Genomic DNA, 15,189 nt, shown 5'->3' with positions numbered 1-15,189 from the left:
TCTTCAGAAGTAGAGAAGTCTATGCACACCAATATATATACCTCGATATCGCTTACGAAAATTCATGTGTAAGCTATATAACGAAAAATTCTGCGTACGCCACTGAAGTGTGTTGATAAATTGAGAAAAAGTACAAGAAGCAATTAACTCATGGTTATTAGGAAACAAGTACCTGTCTGCACAATCTCAATCACTATAATTTTGTGGGGGCAAATAATTTATCAATTTGAACAAGTTTTTCTTCTACAATTAGTTGTAAATCAATTATGTTATTAATGTAGTAATCACAATAATGGTCTATGTTGAACTGTTGCATGTCACTTTACAGAGATACAAATTGCAATAACCCCTTCTTTTTTTCTTTTTTTAATACTCTTTAAATATATATTTTTGGTGAAAAATCGACCTAAAGAAATCGTTTATTTATTTATTTAAAAAATAAATAAAATTGACCTTTCGAAGGTCTCTTGATTTTCTCGGTTTTTGGCGCAATTTTTTTTTTAAAAACGACCTCTGAAGTCCGATCTCTATTGAGGTTGGTTTTTCTAGGTCGATTTAGGCGATTCTTTTAATAGTAAATCAGTCTCGGAAGATTGACTATTCCCAACAACTTATTCAATGTAATTCCATAAGTAACGTCTGAAAAGAATAAGATGTATACAGACCTTACTCTCTTTGTAAAGTAGAGAGTGATTCCGATAGATCATCCTCGACATAAAAAAAGAAAAGTTATTCAGAGTGGATGGTTGATTGTTTCTAGATACAATAATCAAAGCTTAGGCAAAACAAGTTAATATCACAATCAAAGATGACTTACTTTAAGGTATTCTTTTTCCCCCCTCTTTTATTTATTTATTTTCCTTCCTAGAACAGATAGAACATGTCAATATTAGAGTGGAAGAAAATAGAAGATAGGAGGACCTTTTGTGAGATCTAGAAAACCTACACCTAAGTAGTTTTTAGGATAAGAAAATGTAACCATATTTTGGCTGAAACTATAAATTCTCATTTATTTCTTCTAGAGTTGAATATGAACACAATATAATGGGTTTGCCACATTATAGGACAGATGGGGAGATATGACTTCTTCAAATCTAAGTCTAATTATTATTCATAGAAAAATAGTTTGTGTAACAAATTGGACCATGCAATACACTCATCATCATCAATTTCATATTAGTTGTTCATTTTTCTTTTTACACGCTCTTTAAAAAGATTTAATAAACGAATAACTCTACTAATTTGCCTCTTACTTAGAAATTGTTTTAAAACTTTACAAACTTGTTTACACAAAAAAATTTATATAAAAAGAATAACTCTACTAATTTGCCTCTTACTTAGAAATTGTTATAGAACTTTACAAACTTGTTTACACTTTCACAAATACTTAATATGAATAACTTTTATGAGACGGAAAAAGTAACATTGAGTGCAAGCATATAACTTATCACCTACTTTGTGCACATGGAGAGGGACGGATCAATGTCAATACTTGTAAGTAAAATTTGTATGTCCCACAATACTCTTTTTTTTTTTTGGGTATGGGGTGGGGGTGGGGATATTTGTTAGGGTTTTGCCATGATTTTCTTATCTTATTTGAATTTTATTTTTTTTCCTAAAGAAAAGACAAAACATTATCAGAAATGTTTTTACTTTTCATGAAAATAAAATATATTTTTCTTCCATATTTGATTTATTCTTTCCTTAGAAGAAAAGTTTGGAACTCTATAAATTAAATACCCTCTTCTCATATCAAGAACAAAATAGATCAACAATGTAATCGTTTAAGAGTCTTGTTTATGGGGAGATTTTCTCCTAAACATAGTTATAATTTTTTTAATATTAGTTTTCAATATGTAGGTTGTTTGACCGAATCATATCAATAATATATATTTAGTATACTTTTATTTGTCGTCTGATTTATCAACCATATATGATTTGCAATTGTAAGCTTCCGCATGATGTCTAATCACCTTCATAACTCAACAAGTGGTATTAGAGCACATGGTTCAGTGATCCAATGGTTGAACAAAAGTGAAGACAGGTTCAGGTGGTTTCAAATCAATTTGCAACAAATTTGATGATAATGAAGATTTTTGTCCAGCTACATGTGGATAAGAGATTTAAACCATATTTTCAACATTTCTGCTGCTGCATCTTTAAAAATAAAAATGAAATATTTTAAAACCATTTTTAACCCATATATTTTAAACTTTATTTTTAACCATGACAAGCAGCAGTGATGAAGACTATGTGAAGAACAAAAATTATCATGCAGGTGAAGAAGGTGGATCAAATTTTGTCAAGAAAATCCAGCCAAAAGGGAAGATTTGTTAGGGTTTTGCCTTGATTTTCTTACCTTATTTGAATTTTATTTTTTCCTAAAAGAAAAGACAAAACATTACTAGAAATGTTTTTACTTTTCATGAAAGGAAAATATATTTTTCTTCCATATTTGATTTATTCTTTCCTTAGAAGAAAAGTTTGGAACTCTATAAATTGAATACCCTCTTCTCATATCAAGAACATAATAAAATCCACAATGTAGTTGTTTGAGAGTCTTGTTTATGGGGAGATTTTCTCATAAACATATTTATATATATTTTTTAATATTAGTTTTCAAGATGTAGGTCGTTTGACCGAATCATATCAATAATATATCTTTAGTATACTTTTATTTGTCGTCTGATTTATCAACCATATATGATTTGCAATTGTAAGTTTCCGCATGACGCCTAATCACCTTCATAACCCAACAAGGTGGTTAAGCTACATTTAGTTAGTATACTCAATTTAAGATTTCAAATACATATTTTACAAAATTCTAAGGAAGTTTTTCACCTAAAAAGTGTTATGTGCAAAGTTAGATTTTGTATATGCTTCAAAAGTATGTCACTAAAAGAAAAAAAAATCAGGGCCAAACAATTCTATCGCTAAATAACAAAATTTTGTCCCTAATCCTATTTAGTGAAAAATTACTAAAAGATTCTACACTATTAGATACAAATTATTTAGTGTCTGATTAGCGACAAATTTCGTAACTAATTTACTTAAAACAAAATTGTAGTTTTAGTTGTTTTGAAAACACTCCATGTGACCTAATGCTATAAAATCTCTACAATCTCTTATTTAGAGTTTGTACCCAAAAACAACAATGAAAGATAGAGACTTCTCCATATAAAAAAGGTTATCAAAGATACCTTGCATTATTTTCTACACTTTCTTATTTAAGGATTTTTTTTTCTGAAAATGGAGTGGGCAAAACTCTTTAATTTATCTAAACAGTTGAAAATGTCCAAAAAAAATGGGTGGAAGTGAAGTGTTTGGATTAGTATCTTTAATTTTAGAACATGTTTATATATTATTTCTATCTAATAAGTCATATATATCCAAATTATGGGCTATTGACTTGGCATTTGCATAATCTCCTATAATTGATTATCAACTTTGACTTAATGTTGTAAGCAATTGACTTCTTAATTACTCCCTCCATTCCATATTGATTGAATTTTTGAGGCATTTTCCATTTTTTCAAATTAACTTAATTGTTCAATTTTCAAGATTACTTTTAGAGTGTTCTTCCAATTTTATCCTTCATTTGAATTTTCAATGTGATGACTTCAATAAATTTGACAATAATTAATAAGGGTAAAAATGAAAGACTATGTTCAATTTATGTCTTAATCTACTTTTCTTAAAGGGTGTAAAACACCTGAAAAATTCAATTAATATGGAATGGAAGGAGTATAGTAATAGAATTTAAAGTAGCTCATTAGTTTCAAAGAATGCCAATTATCCCTAAAATTAGGGAGTGCTTAAATATTGACACCATCAATTTTTTTTATTTTTTTTATATTACAAAGTTATTATATACAGATAAGTCTTGTTAAGATATAAAATTTATAATTTTAAAAATAAAACATGTTATCTACTATAACAAATAATGTATTTTAAAAGTCAATGATATATATTTCCTAATTCCTACATCTTATTAGTATGCAAAATAAATTTAAGGGAAATAAAAATCTATAACATAATAATTGTAGTCCTCAACTAGCTAAGTCATATTCGATGACATAAATGGAAGTTGATAAAAATAAGTTCACTTACTATATATATATATATTATTATTTTTTTATTTTTTTTTGGGATAGAAACTTACTAATATTCATGATGTATATTAATCGGTATTTTAGAAGTAACTTTTTTATTCTAAAGTGTTCGTTATTGATTTTGTGTCTTGATTAATATATAATAATCGATAAGAAAATTACTATCATTGTCAGCTATAGACCCAAGGTAGCTAGGCTCGTTCGATTAATTAATCAATTAGTTTTTAAAAAGATTTATCATATTATAAATGAATAATTTCGTATGATTCTTTTTTTTAAATGTAGAATTGATTCACATCCATTTTTGTTTATTTACGTATTTGGGACATCACAAATATTGTACTATGTTTTAAAATCTTTTGGACAAATTAAATGTATACCAAAACCTCAAAAACCTTGTTGAAACAGTGAAGAAATAGGATTAACTTTGTATATATATAAAACAAAAACTCACTGTAATAAAAAGGAGTCAATTCCCTAAATGGTCACCCAAGTTTAGGGAATTGCCTTGAAATATCATTTATGTTTCATTTAGGACCAAAATATCACTCAACTATCATTATTTTCCTCCAAATATACTTGACACTCCAAAAACCTCACTATCTCCTAGTTGGCATGACACGACATTAAAGTCTTTTTCTTAATAATAAACTAATTAAATTCATTAAACCCATTTAACTAAAATAATGATCATATTATTTTTTAAAAAAAAATATATTAATTTATTAAGAATAAATTTTTATACTTAAGAATCTTTTATCATAATTAATTTTTTATTTTTTTATGCGATGAAGAATAGTTTTTTTTAAAACTTACCATAATGTCATCAATTTTGAATAATTATAAACACATATATTCAAAAAATATTGATATATAAATCACTTATGAATGTCAACTTACATCAATTAATCATATATTATATAATGGATCAATAATATTAAAGGTCAATTAACTATTACAATAATATTAATTGTGTATTTTGAAATTCATGCTTACAATATTTTTTTTGTTGAAAAAATAGAAAGTGGATAATATTATATTTTTTATCCAAAAAAAATAATACTAAATACCTCAAAAGTCTCCTTCTATTATAGTTGATACGTCATGTCATTAAATCATCATTTAAAAAAATAATAGACCTATTCAATTCATCAAACTTATGTCTCTACAAAACAAATATATAAATTACATGAGAATTTATGAAGATTATAAAAAAGAATTAAAAAATCTAATTCATGTATATATTTTTACCAAACAAAATTCAATGAAAAACCTCTATGTGCAATTATTACCTAGTAATTTTAAAAATTACTAGGTAAATTATTTGAAAATTTTAAGCAATTTTTTTCATAAAAGTATTCAAATAAATTTGTAAGGTTGACAAGAAAATTGGTATGAAAGAGAAAATTATTATTTAATATTTTTTGATTCTTTTATTCTATATTATATTATATTTTAATTTCTCATACAATTAAACACCAATATATATTCTTATTTCATCCCAAATTCATGAAATACAAGTAATAATTAATTGAATTGCCTATTTTAATTCAATTATATACATATTATATGAGATTAATATACTGATAAATAACGATCAAAATTTTATTTTCTAATATAAATATTATTCACTTTCTATTTTCTTTTTAAAAAAAAAGATATTGTAAGTATATATGGATTTCAAAGCACCCAATTAATTATTTTTTAATAGTTAATTGACCTTTAATATTATTGATCCATTATATAATATATGATTAATTGAATGTAAGTTGACATTCATAAGTGATTTATATATCAATATTTTTTGAATATATCTGTTTATAATTATTCAAAATTGATGACATTATGGTAAGTTTTAAAAAAACTATTCTTCATTGCATAAAAAAAATAAAAAAATAAATTATGATAAAAGATTCTTAAGTATGAAAATTTATTCTTAATAAACCAATATATCTTCTTTTTTTAATAATATGATCATTATTTTAGTTAAATGGGTTTAATAAATTTAATTAGTTTATTATTAAAAAAAACTTTAATGACATGTCATGCCAACTAGGAGAGAGTGAGGCTTTTGGAGTGTCAAGTATATTTGGAGGAAAATAGTGATAGTTGAGTGATATTTTGGTCCTAAATGAAACATAAATGATATTTCAAGGTAATTCCCTAAACTTGGGTGACCATTTAGGGAATTGACTCTAATAAAAAGAAGATAAAAGTTACAAAAAGGGTGAATTTGTACTTTTCTTAAAAAGAAAACATCTAGAACTTTCTTGAAATTGCCAAGAAACTCACTCAACATAGAACTCTCCATTCTTATTTAACAAACAAATGTCCATATTCAATACTCTTCCTTAAAAAATATTTAATAATAATGATGTAATATTATTTCTTCGGTTCATTTTTAATTATCACATTTTATATAAGAGTCAAATTACATGAATTTTTTACCAATATATCAAAATGTATTTTATCATATAATAATATAAGAAGTTTCGACATTTAAATTTAAATTTTTTTATATTAAATTAAACTGATTCAATTTAACTCTAAGTATCAATAAAATTCACTCTAAATAAGTACCTCATATCAAGTAAAAATGAACAGAAAGAGTGATATTATAACAATGAATAATAAATTATCACCCCCTTGTATTGAGAGTAATTACTTCCTCAAATATCGACACAAAAAATCGTAAGAATGAAAGTCAAGTATAAAAAAAATACTTTAAAACTTGATTCACAGCTATATCGCAAGAACGAACCGAAATCATTCGACTAAATGAAAAAGATTTCGTGTGAATTTGAATATCTTGTCTGCCTCTCCAAACAAAAGTGTAGCACAATTTATCACATGAATTCCATCTTCCTACTAGCTCCCAACTACAAAATGAGTTATCAATAATATTACCAATTATTTATTAATGTTATTGTTATCCCTCTACGCTGTATACGTAGCACATATAAGTCAAACTTTAATTATGAATTTCATTTTTTAATAAGCATTTAAAGCAACGTGTGATTGTGAACCCAACGTTATTATATATGTCATCAACATATATTACGTGGGACTTTGATAGAATAGATAAGATTTTTTCGCCATTTAGAAGCTTAGAATGCGCCCAATTGCGAATGAAATATTTTCTTTTATAATTAATGAGTGCTTTTCAATTGCTTTTAATTGTCTTGTGCGGAGCTAATCTGAATTAATATTTATTCAGACGAATGCAACTTTATACTTTATAGTATTGAATTTATCTAAAGTTGATATTTACGATACAACGTATGAATTTGTATGAAAATTCACAATAAAAATGCGTTCTAGATCTAGATTGGGATAATTTTAAATAACATATGGTTATTTCTCTGAAGTTTTCCAGTCAAAGGCTGCCCAGCTGCAGGACTACAATGTGTTCATGAATTTCATATTCTATCAGTATTATTTTTTTTTCCGTTCGATATTCGATATTTATATTACAGTCTGATTATGTTACGATTGTGCATTATAGGACTCATTCTGGAAATAACGCTCTCAACAAAATTCTTTTCAAATCCAAAACTTTAACTGAATTTAATTTGAGATCTCTGATTAAGGATAAAGGGAAATCAGGGGTGTAGCTATAGCCACACCAGGTGTCCAACTAACGTTTTTTTCTTTTATTTTAACGACCACACACCATTATTCTTCGACACCCTTAATAAAAAAATTGACTACACCGGTGACCCAACCATCCCATCACATCCTATTGATATATGTACTCTACCCTTATTAAACTTGGGCTTCTTCATTCGTAATCGCATGCAAATACTGTTTTTATTTTTCATGTTTTGGCTTAACATTTTTTAAATAGTAATAAATAAATAACAATTTGCTATATCATTTTTGAATATAATTCTAGCTTGGGTGTCACCTTCTCTTTCTTTAAAACAATTAATGGAATTTTCCTTCTCATGATGCTAAAATATAGTCTAAGGTGTCACCTTCTCTTTCTTTAAAACAATTAATGGAAGTTTGATTAATATTAATTTAATAAATAAAATAATACTCCATTCGTTCCTAATTACTTGTCCACTTTTGAATTGACACACTTATTAAGAATACAATTAATGACATAGTGAATTTACCATTTTATCCCAATTAATTATGAAGTGGATAAATCAAAAACTTAAAATTTTCAAAAAGTTTAACCGTTTTCAAAGTAATTAATTGAGGGTATAATAGGTAAAAAAAATTCATCCTTTCTTGATTTGTCAAAATGAACAAGTAATTAGGAACAACTAAAAAATGAAAAGTGAACAAGTAATTAGGAACAAAGAGAGTAAATGATAAAACAAAGGCAACTTACGAACCGTCGTTTAGAAGAACAAACTTAACCTATAGCTGTTTGGGAGAGTGTTGAACATGACACTAAAAACATGGGTGGGAAACTCATTGGTAACCGTGTTTACACTAAATTATTTATGGTTACGTAAGATCTTATTTATTCTCATTAATGTTATTTCTATATCTAAACATTAAATAATTAAGATTTAACATTATTTATTTTTCAATATCTGAATGTCCATAATTTATATACTTTTAAATCTAATAAATGTACAATTCAAATAAAAAAGTAAGTAAATATTAGAAAAATATTAAATTAATAAAATGGTATTATTATTATTTTCCTTCCTAGAATAGATAGAACATGTCAAATATTAGAGTGGAAGAAAATAGAAGATATGAGGACCTTTTGTGAGATCTTAGAAGACCTACACCTAAGTAGTTTTTAGGATAAGAAAATATAACCATATTTTGGGTGAAACTATAACTTCTCATTTATTTTCAGAGTTATTTAAAGAGCGTGTAAAAAAAAAAATGAACAACTAATATGAAATTGATTAGTATTTCTTACATGTTCAAAAAAATTGGTGGATGTGAAGTGTTTGGATTAGTATCTTTAATTTTAGAACATGTTTATATATTATTTCTATCTAATAAGTCATCTTATCTATATCCAAATTATGGGCTATTGACTTGGCATTGCCATAATCTTCTCCTATGGAGTATCAATTTTGACTTCATGCTGTAAGCAATTGACTTCTTAATTATAATAACATTTAAAGTAGCTCAATAGTTTCAAAGAACACCAATTATCCCTAAAATTGGGGAGTGCTTAAATATTGACACCATCAATTTTATTTTATTTTATTTTTTATATTATAAGATTATCCAAATGATATATACATGTAAGTCTTTTAAAATATAAAATTTATAATTTTAAAAATGAAACACGTTATCTACTATAACAAATAATGCTTGTCAATGATATATATTTCCTAATTCCTACATCTCATTAGTATGCAAAATAAATTTAAGGGAAATAAAATTCTATAACATAATAGTTGTAGTCCTCAACTACCTAAGTCATATACTATGACATAAATGGAAGTTGATAAAAATAAGTTCACTTACTAATATTCTTTTTGCTTTGGTTAGAAACTTACTAATATTCATGATATATATTAATTGGTATTTTAGAAGTAACTTTTTTATTCTAAAGTGTTTGTTATTGATTTTGTGTCTTGATTAATATATAATAATCGATAAAAAAATTACTATCATTGTCCGCTATAGACCCAAGGTAGCTAGGCTCGTTCGATTAATTAATCAATTAGTTTTTGGAAAAAAATGTCTGAAATGTATTCGAACTTTGACTGAAATTGTTGTAACAATCTTGAACTTTGGAAAGACCCTTTTACTCCGCCATGCACTATTTAATAGTGTATTTTAAAGGTATATATGTGCCATGTGGACATCATAAATATTGCATCATTATAAATATTTATGATGCACATATATACCTTTAAAATACACTATTAAATAGTGCAGGTTGGGTAATAGATCCTGCTCAAAGTTTAGGATTGTTACAACAATTTCGATCAAAGTTCAGATATATTTCGAACCCTTTTCCCTTAATTTTTTAAAAGATTTATCAGAATATAAATGAATAATTTCGTATGATTTTTTTTTTATCGTAGAATTGATTCGCATCAATTTTTGTTTTATTTACGTATGGATCATCACAAATATTGTACTATATTTTAAAATCTTTTGGAAAAATTAAATGCATAATCGTGACAAATTAAGGATAAACCCAAAACCTCAAAAACCTTGTTGAAACAGAGAAGAAATAGGATTAACTTTGTATTAAAAAAAAAAAAACTCACTGTAATAAAAAGAAGATAAAAGTTACTAAAAGGGTGAATTTGTACTTTTCTTAAAAAGAAAAAGAAAAACCTCTAGAACTTTCTTGAAATTGCCAAGAAACTCACTCACATAACTCTTCATTCTTATTTTTAATTACTCTTCCTTAAAACATAGTATTTAATAATAATGATATATATAATATTATTTCTCTGATCATTTTTACTTATCACATTTTGTATAAGAGTCAAATTACATGAATTTTTTTAATCAATATATCAAGATGTATTTCATCATATAATAATATAAGAAGTTTCGACATCTAAATTTTAATTTTTTATATTAAATTAAACTGATTCAATTTAACTCTAAGCATCAATAAAATTCACTCTAAATAAGTACATCATATCAAGTAAAAATGAACAGAAAAAATGATATCATAATAAATGAATAATAAATTATCACCCCCTCGTGTTGAGAGTTATTTTTTCAAATATTTACACAGAAAGTCATATGACTGTAAAAAAAAACTCTTAATTTATCGTTATATCGCAAAAACGAACCGAAAAACACTATAAAAGAGATTTCGTGTGAATTTGAATATCTTGTCTGCCTCTCCAAACAAAAGTGTATCACAATTTATCACAATTCAATCTACCCTACTACCTCCCAAGTCCCAACAACAAAATGAGTTATCAATAATATTACCAATTATTTATTAATCTTATCCCTATACTCTGTATACATAGCACATATAAGTCAAACTTTAATTAAGAATTTCATTTTCTATAAGCATTTAAAGCAACGTGTGAATCCAACGTTATTATATCTGTCATCAATATATATAACGCGGGACTCTAATAGATTAGATAAGATTTCTTCGTCTTGAGTAGAAGCTTCAAATTGCTCCCAATTATGAATGAGTATTTTTTTTTTTATAATGAGTGTTTAATTTTCAAGCTTCTGATGATTGCCTTGTGCGGAGCTAATCTGAATTAGTATTTACCCCAAAGATAGAAGCGAATCAAACCTTATAATATTGAATTCATCCGAAGTCGATATTTACGATATAAAGTATTAATTTGTATAAAAATTCACTATAAAATTACCAAAAAAAATAAATACATGCATTTGCTGTTGACTTTGCTTTGTGGATCTAGATTGGGATAATTTTAAATAAGATATGGTTAATTACTTCTTTGAAGTTTTCCAGTCAAAGGCTGCCCAGCTGCAGGACTACAATGTGTTCATAAATTTCATATTTTATCAGTATTTTTTTTATTTTTTCGTTTGATGTAAGTATTTATATTACAGTTTGATTATATTAAAATTGTGCATTGTAAGACTCATTCGGGAGATAAAGCTCTTAGCAAAATTCTTTTCATATCCAAACTATTAACTAGGTTAATATGAGATCTCTAATTACGAATAGATTGATCGATCCCAACTATCTTTTCACGGCCCATTGATATACTCTACCTTTGTTAAGCTTGGGCTTTTTCATTATTTACCCTATATATTGGCTTAATACATTTTTAAAAAGTAATAAATAAAATAACAATTTACTATATCATTTTTAATTATAATTTTAGCTTGGGCTAATTTATTGTATGTTTTCCTTCTCATGATGCTAAAATATAGTCTAAGGTCATGTCACCTAAAGTTACGTGTATTTATGAAGGAATTAATCTAAAAATAGTCACTCACTTAATAGCTTAAATTAAAAATAATCACCAATATATAATTGATATATGATATATGTATAATTAGTATATAATTTATGTATATATTAATTTAAAAAATTAAATAATATACCTGCAAAAATCAAGAAATAATTTATCTTTTAGTTCTAACTTGCCTTATTATATTAACGATAACTATTTCTCAATATATTTTTTCAAAATATTGAATTTGTTATATTTAAAGAAACTATATAGTAAAATTGTTATTATATTTATTATTTTTTGAGAAACATGTCAAGCCTATATAAATAAAAATGAATAAAAAGAGTACTTTGGAAAGTTGTTCTGCCCCATATGATATTGGTAATCTCATAAATTAATGTTTTCAATTTGACGATTCATTATGATTTATAATTTGTAAAGACTTCACAAAAATAAACATATGAAGAATTCCCTAACTAGCTAGAGAATTTTTCACATGGAATGAATTCTCAAAATAGTATGGCAATAGGCATATAGACCGATTATACGACTAAAAAATACTCTCTGTCCCTAATTACTTGTCCACTTTTGAATTGACACACCTATTAATAAAATAATTAATGACATAGTGAAATTACCATTTTACCCCTATTAATTATGAAGTGGATGAATTAAAAATTTAAGATTTTCAAGAAATTCTATCTTTTTCAAAGTAATTAATTGAGGGTATAATAGATAAAAAAAATTTGGTCATTTTTTTATTTATCAAAATGGACAAGTAATTAGGGACAACAAAAAAAGAAAAAGTGGACAAGTAATTAGGAACAGAGGGATTTGAATATTAAGAGTATACTCATTTTTTTATTATTGAATTTATAATACATTTGGTTAAAAACATTTATTAATTTGAACTTGGTTAGAAATAAATTCAAGTGGTTTATTTATTTTCAGCATTTTTGTATGTCACGTAAGATTAGTAAATCATAGTTTAGATGGTCACCTACTTGAGAAACTTTTATTAATAGTATAATCCTGTAGATGGTTCACCTACTTGAGAAGCTTTTATTAATACTATATAATATAATAACAATAAAAATATTTTAATTTAGATGGTTAATCAACAATATGTTTGGGATTTAATTTTGTAGGCCATTTAATTTGGTACCCAACCCTAAGTAGGGTTGCTCAATGACTTCTCTTTCTTTAAAAAAAATAATGGAAGTTTGATTAATATTAATTTAATAAATAAAATAAGTGATAAAACAAGGGATACTTACAAACAGTCGTTGTTTAGAGATCAAACTTAAACTATAGGTGTTTGGGAGTGTGTGTTGAACATGACACTAAAAACATGGGTGAAAACTCATCGGTAATGAGCGTTTACATTAAATTATTTATGGTTACATAAGATCTTATTTATTCTCATTAATGTTATCTCTATATCTAATCATTAGTAAATAATTAAGATTTAACATTATTTAATTTTCAACATCTGAATGTCCATAATTTATATACTTTTAAATATAATAAATATACCATTCAAATAAAAAAGTAAGTAAATATTAGAAAATATTTACGTTTTCTAGTGATGATGGAGACGATTCATTTTATAATTCAAAAATAAAATTAATTATTCAAAAGAGTATATGTTATAATTCATATTAGTTAAAAGTCGTTTTTGATATATTATATTTAAAAATATATGTAATAATTAATCTAACTAATTTCTAGTTATTGATTTATGATCAAAGGGGTTTATTATCATACATAAAATATAAAGGGGTATTATTTTTCAAACTCAAAATATTAAGGGGTAAAGTTTTTTTTACTATGACAAATTTAATTGAGCGATTTTATAAGAGAAAAACTCTTAACTGAATAATCTTATTAATAGAAAATAAAATTCAACGACTTGATACATAATTTCTCATAATTGAATGAACTTTTTGGATATTGATTCCTCGAGATATTTTGCAATTTGAGAACTTCAAATTTTAGAAAAAAGGAATAAAAAGCTGAGTAATACAACTGACATTATTTATTATTACATATATACTCAACTAGATTTTTTATGTGTATAAATTTTAGAGTTAAATAAAGTATTACAAAAGGATTTTTATGTAATATATACACTGACAACGTTGTAAAGTTTTTTATATGATCAATTTAGTTAACAAGAAAAAGGTTTTATTTATTTTTTCTTAAAAAATAAGAATAACATGAAAAAAGTTCTTGTCTAGTCACTTCATTAAAAAATGTTTTACTTGTTAATGTTACTTAAGTCTTAATCATTTGGACAGTATCGTACGTTAACACAACAATATCGTAATAAGTTATAAGTTGACACAACGGTTAGCAATTTCATCACATTATCCCCATAATTTTATTTTATTTTTGAATTTTATTTTCACAAAATCGCGCTATTTGAAGTGAAAAATAACAAGATTTTGCTTACTTACGAAATATAATAGTATTTTCATTTTAAATACATGATACCCATACTCATAAGTAATGTACCCGTACGTTAATTTGTTTCCTTTTTGCTATGTTTAAGAAGAATGACTTTTTTTATAAAAAAAAACAATAAAAATAATTTAATTTAAAATTTTTCATTTTATAATTAATTATACTTACTAATGACTTATTTATAGCCACACAAATAAGTATTATAACGTGTATAATATCAGAATTTTTAAATTTTTTATTTCTACACAAATGTTATGACATATTTAATACCATAAGTTTTAAAAGTAATTTTTTCTTCTTAAATTTCGTGACCAATTAAAGAAATTTATATAAATTAACTGAGCACGAAGTTTAATTTTAATTATTTTTTTTTTTTTTCATTCGGTGTTATTCATATTAGAGCTCGAATAATCTAGATTCGCATATTCCTATCAAATACTTTTTCATACCTAGAGCTCAAATCCAAAATCTCTGATTAAGAAATCGAGGAGCAGCTCCATCCACTCAATCGACCATATCCTTTTTGCCTGAATTTTTAATTTATTACTGTGTGACAAGGCAAATGCAATGATTTATGGCTATTAACTTTTAGGGTGGCCAAGAAGAAATCATAGTTGGTGAGAGTAAGTCAAGGTCCAATATATAAACTTACACAAGAAAATGCCTCTAGTTTTCCTTCTGGCAAATTTAATTAAATGTTATAGTAGGGCTAACAATTAAAAGTTTGTTGGGGTAGTTGTACCCCCTACCCCACTCCCCACTTA

Source organism: Solanum tuberosum, unplaced genomic scaffold, assembly GCF_000226075.1.
Source record: "Solanum tuberosum cultivar DM 1-3 516 R44 unplaced genomic scaffold, SolTub_3.0 scf00384, whole genome shotgun sequence".
Classification (NCBI taxonomy): domain Eukaryota; kingdom Viridiplantae; phylum Streptophyta; class Magnoliopsida; order Solanales; family Solanaceae; genus Solanum; species Solanum tuberosum.
Note: the sequence above shows the minus strand (reverse complement) of the source record.